This window comes from Clarias gariepinus, chromosome 12 (genome assembly GCF_024256425.1).
Source record: "Clarias gariepinus isolate MV-2021 ecotype Netherlands chromosome 12, CGAR_prim_01v2, whole genome shotgun sequence".
Taxonomy (NCBI): domain Eukaryota; kingdom Metazoa; phylum Chordata; class Actinopteri; order Siluriformes; family Clariidae; genus Clarias; species Clarias gariepinus.
The window spans coordinates 10698830-10704857 of record NC_071111.1 but is presented as its reverse complement, the minus strand read 5'-3'; positions in this window follow the sequence as shown (position 1 = coordinate 10704857).

The following is a 6028-nucleotide window of genomic DNA, read 5'->3' as shown; positions in this document are numbered from 1 at the left end:
CTCATGATGAACCTGATGAACACATCTGGCATTATGCAGGTATCTAAACTTTGTATGCATTTCTTTAAATGATCTGTGTGCAGTGGTGTAGTGGTTGGCACTGTGGCCTTGAACCTCAGGGTACTCCAGGTTCCTCCCATAGTTAAAAAAAAAACATGTGCGTGCCCTGCAATGGAATGGCACCCCGTCCAGGGTACCCCACCTCGCAGCCAAAATCTCCTGGGATAGGATCTAGGCCCCTGTGACCCTCTACTGGATAAGCAGTATAGAAGATGAATGAAAAATTAAGATCTTCGTGCAGTATAATTTCCTAGCCTTTATCCCCATTGCATTTTAAAAGGGTATCTCATTTGAATTGAATTGAATTAAATTAAATTGTATTTAACGCCTTTAACAACTCATATTTGATCACAAAGCAGCTTTACAGAATCAATGATGAATGATGATCAATGAAATTTGTATAATATGTGTGAGAAAATCAAAATGATGTATAAATCAAAATGATCATCATGCCAAGGGGGATGGTAGTGAGGAAAAACTCCCTGAGATGCCAAAAGAAGAAACCGCGAGAAGAACCAGACTCAACAGGGAACCCATTCTCATTTGGGTGATAATGGATGTAGGAAATTCCAGTCGTCAACTATTGAGTGACTGCAGTTACAAGTCCCCAGAGAACAGCTGTCTGCATCAGCCGAGGCCAGAACTGTCTTCATGGTAAAGCTGATCCGTCCCCCGTCTCCACACGCATCCTAAGCAGATTCGTGATGGTTTGGATCTACACATGCTGCTCCTGTGCTCCAGACCTCGTCTGCCCTCTGCACCTACTGACTCATCCCTATGCTGAACTGGACTACATGTTAATATACAGAACTTCCGTTATATTGAACTTTCAGCTGCATTACACACATGATGTTATATAATTTCTATCCATTATCACCCAAATGAGGATGGGTTCCCTGTTGAGTCTGGTTACTCTCAAGGTTTCTTGCTAATGCCGTCTCAGGGAGTTTTTCCTTGCCACTGTCGCCTTCGCCCTTGGCTTGCTCATCAGAGACATTTTATTCAGCATTCATTCATTCATCTCATTATTATCTAGACACATTTTTCTCACGCATACACGCTTGCATGAATTGTCTTGTTTAAATTTTCTTTTCATTTTTGTTAAGCTGCTTTGAGACAATAACCATTGTTAAAAGCGCTATATAAATGTAGTTGAATTTAATTGAATTAAACAGACATTTTTTCATTCTAACTGAAACAGCACCAAAGATTAAACAGTAAAATGGTGTTTTAATACTATTTCTGTATGCACTGACAGAAACAACTTACGCCTTGCACAGCAGAATGATAACAATGCTCTTACCAGCCCTGACCACAGGTATTAACCTGACACTGGGCCAGTGTTGAATGCCACTGTTGGCCCAGTGTAATTTTATCTATTGAGGCTTACAAAAGTATAGCCATAAACCGCTCTATTAAAAAAAAAAAAAAAAAAAAAATTTAAAGGAAAGCTCAGAACAGCTGTTGGCCCATTGCCAGACTGCTACCTTGGTAGCAAGTATGAGCTAGTTAAGTACCCTATCATGCTATCTAGGTTCCATTTTTATTATCAGTAATTAAGATGTAATAATGTTTAATTACATTCTGGTGATTAAAAAAAAAACAGGTTTGTTTTTACTGAGGCGGAAATCGAGCAAATTTGAGCGGTGCAAGACTTTAATAGTGTACCAGTGATTGGTCCTAAAAATTATTTTATAATCTCTTACTAACAACAGACGCTTTCATTATTACTCTGTCTTAAACCCTTGGCATAATAATTGCTGTGAGGTACCATCATAAATCCCTAGTAGCATCATAAGTGCAGTACATGAAAACCATCATAATGTCCTAGTTATCAAGAATGACCACAGTAAAACCACTTTGCTATGAAGTACTTTAACAAACACTAAACATCAATAAGAGCCAAATACCAGACTGTAACCGAACAATATGACATTTCAATAAAATACACCAGTTAAAAACAACGTCAATAAAGAATACAGAATGTTTTATATAGTAAGTCTCTGACAGAAGGCACAGGTTTAAATAACTTCTCATAAACACCTTCCATGGTTTAATCCTTCGCTTTATAGACAGTCGACTGTGTGGCTCCACAGCCATAACAGTAAAGTCAGGTGATGGCAGATGCAGATACTTTGATCCAAATGAACTGGAACACAATCCATCCACTGAGTTGACAGCTGACAATGACAAATGGTGCAGGATTCGATCTCCGGCAAATGATTAGGAAAACAAAAACAGTCAGGATTGTGGAGCAAGTATCACCGTAGAGTGTTTTCAATGCATATGATTTGCATATGATTGTTTTTGTTATCCTAATCCTCCCTTATACTACATACAAGAGGCATTTAAATCAAATCAGGACTTTTGATTGTGCTTAATAACAGAACAGTTATGTGGAGAAAACTACTTTCATTTCTATATAATCCCCTCCTACACTAACAAACTTATCTCAGTGTTTCACTAGTGCTTGGTTACTATCAAGGTAGAAAGTTTTTAGTACTCTGGAGCCATGATTAAACTCCCAGGAACTCCTCTAATGGCCCAAACATTTGAAAATGGCTTGTAGAGAGGTCAGGACTGTACAGAGGGAATGTGGCAATAATTCCCAGAGCTCCTGTAATATGCAAGTGGTGTTGTGCAATAATTGTGTGTAGAGTTCCCACATGCATATCTTCTGCAATTGATTTTTTAAGGATCAGGCGTTCCACCCACTGAATGTTCATGGGAACGACTACTGTGGTCTCTGAGCCACCTCTGTCGGGATCATCATTCACAAACGTACAGCCTTCTTTAAGACCTTTGCACCATTCAGATATTTTACTGTGGCTAAGAGACTCATCACTGTACTGTGTTTAAAGTCTTCTGTAAATGTCAAATGTCAATTAGTTTTATGCCTTCATCCATGACAAATTTCATCACAAGCCCCGGTTTGACTTAAATGCCCGTCTTGAGCGCATTTCAGAACGAGAATGAAATGTAAATAATTATAGAAGAATTTATTACAAATATATTGATAAAGATCCTCAAAACCATACATAATATGGCCAAAGGTATGCGGGTTTGCCTATAGTGCCTTATCATAGTTTTTGCATGACTGCTTGGGAAACTGCAATGGCAGTAACTCACTGTAACTCTCCTTTTTCTTGACTCTAACATTCTCCTTTATGAATGCATTATTATTTATTCACATCAGCCAGTAGTTCCACATAGCAAGAAGCGATGCTATTGGATATTTATTAATGCATCACACTGTTATGTAACATGATCAATCACTATAGTGTTTTGGCAAAAAAATGTAATTTCTAAGCTTCTAATAGAGCCATAGACAGGTTGTAAAGGTTTTGATATAAACAACCTTGTGTGCCTAAGGAAAATAACTTGATTGGAGTGATTGAGTGAAAGTACAAAAACAATGTTTATCATGTTTTCCAGTCAAACAAATGTGTATTTGCTTGCTGAACAGCATGGACGATTTATTACTTTCTGCTATACACTGAAGAGATTTTTGTCTATGCTCAAACAATTAATATGATATGATAGATCACAGCTTCAGCCTGAGTGTTGGCCTGGTGTGCAGTCAGTCTTCCAGTTCTTCCCAAATATTTTCAGTTGGCTTGAGGTCAGGGATTTGTGTAGGACACTCAAGCTTATTCACTGCACCCTTGGTAAACCATGAAGTGTATTTTTTTTGTGCACTTGAGCATGTTGTTCATGGGCAAGTTCAAAGTTCTCAAAGCTTTGTGGCACATACAAACTGTTCTGCATGTAATATTGTCTGTACAGTATTTCTCTAAGGAAATATCTCCTACATTCGGACCAAGCTTGTTATTTATAATATACTTTTGCTGCATCCTGGGAAAACCTTTCCCATGGTCAAATTTGGACATTTTCTCTATCAGTAAGTGCTGTAACCCACAGACTTTCCTATATATGAATAGTTTTCTCTTTTGCATACTGTATGTTTCTCAACTACATGAAAAGATATACAGTTTTAAAATCAGGTTTCACATCAGTTTTAAGGGATTTTTATTTGATTCCGTATTTTAGGGGGGATATTTATGATTTTTGTTTCTCTAAGACTGCATGCAGGAGCCTTCAGTATGGTGCAGTATGTCAAAGTGTGGCATTAACTGTGTGAAGGAATCCTGATCATCTAGCAAGATTTTATACTGACTGTTTTTGTCTCCACTTTGTTTGTTTAACTGGCTCATTACCCATCATGATCCAATTCAGACATTTCATTTTCACTAAAAAAATGAATATTTTTGTTAAGTTGTCAAACAAAAGAAAAAACAGTCTGTCTGAGTTCTGTCTGAGTTCTGTTTGTCAGAGTTCAGCCACATCTAGTGGGATATCTATTGGGTTTTCACAGACAGACCCATAGTTAGAAAATATGTATTAAACAATGTTAAGTATGTTCTCTGATTAGCCAAATAGGCCCTGGTCCAGACCACAAAATGAACGTAAGAGTTAATCCAAAAAAAAAAGAAAAAAACATTTGTCTTCCTATACAAAATAGGTTACAGTATGTATGAAATAACACATCACACCATTTTTGATTTGTCAAGGATCAGGATGCTCAATTTATTAATGAACAGCACATCATAGATTTTAATGGTTAAAGGTTAGATTTAATTGTGTGGAATGTCAAAGAGATAATTAAAGTTGTTTCACGTTATCACATGTTATTGCTCATTCCCTTACTTGCTTCTCTCTCTTTCTCTGTCTATCTCTCTCTCAAAAAATGCAGCTTGACATTTTACCAAAAAACTGCAACTCATAAACTCCTTTGTGACTGTAACAAAGCTATTACAAACAAGGCTCCTCTCTATAGTAGTCCCTGTGTATGAGGTGTTACTCTAGACACAATAACATACAGTATTATAATCCACATACTATGAATTAGTTCTTTTAGACAGGAGGTCTTGCTGTATTGCTGACTATAGCATAATTGTGATGGCTGTGACTGTTAAGTTCCAGGTTTCGTGGTTGAATCCCAAATAGGGTTAAATGGAAAGCCAGTGCTCAAGAGTGTACAATGCATTGTCACACATAGCAAGTAGTACCATGATCAGGGTTTGGAGAGTGATTTGGAATTTAGCCCTGTTTTAGGAGCTAGTTTACTTTATAACTGTAAAATGAAAGAACACTGATAGTTCAGAGGCTTAGAAGATCTAGTCATTGAGTAGTCAAAGTTTTTTTTCCTATTGTTGTTTAAAATGACATAACATTATTAGGTATTTTCCTGCTGAAAGTGGGAAATGTGTGTTTTTCTTGGCACAGCTTTTATGCCGGATGCCCTTCCCGATGCAACCCTCTCATTTTGACCGTCGCTGCATCCAGTGGCTGTGGTTTGGGCGGGAATCGAAATCGAGCCTTTCACATGGCAACCTTGCATTAAACCACCAATGCTAATTGGTTGGTGTTCCCAAATTGCCCGTAGTGTTTGAATGAGCATGCGAGTGTGTGTGTGTGTGCCCTGCAATGGATTGGCACCCTGTCCAGGGTGTACCCTGTCTCATACCTTAAGTCTCATGGGATAGGCTCCCCCCACAGTCCCTGTATACAGGATAATGTGGTACAGACAATGAGTGAGTGAGTGAGTCAGTAATCACAAAAAAGACATTTATGCATGTTCTCATTATATTTTAATATTTCTTATCAGGGTGGCACAGTGGCTGTGTGACCGTCACTGTCACCTTGCAGCTCCAGGGTCGGGGTTAGATTTGGATAATCTCCACGTGCTCCTCAGGGTAGTCCAATTTTTTTGTGTCCTGATTTGTATACCTGCCGCATGCCCAAAGTCTCCTGGGATAGGCTCCATAAGTGCTTGAACAACTTTTTTTATATGAATACCTGACGACATCTGGGTAAATTCTGTGCAACCAGGGCATGATCTGTTTCCCCTCCTCCTCATGATAAAGCTAATGAGGCAGGTTCGCCTTTAGGACCCGGAGGCTGACAC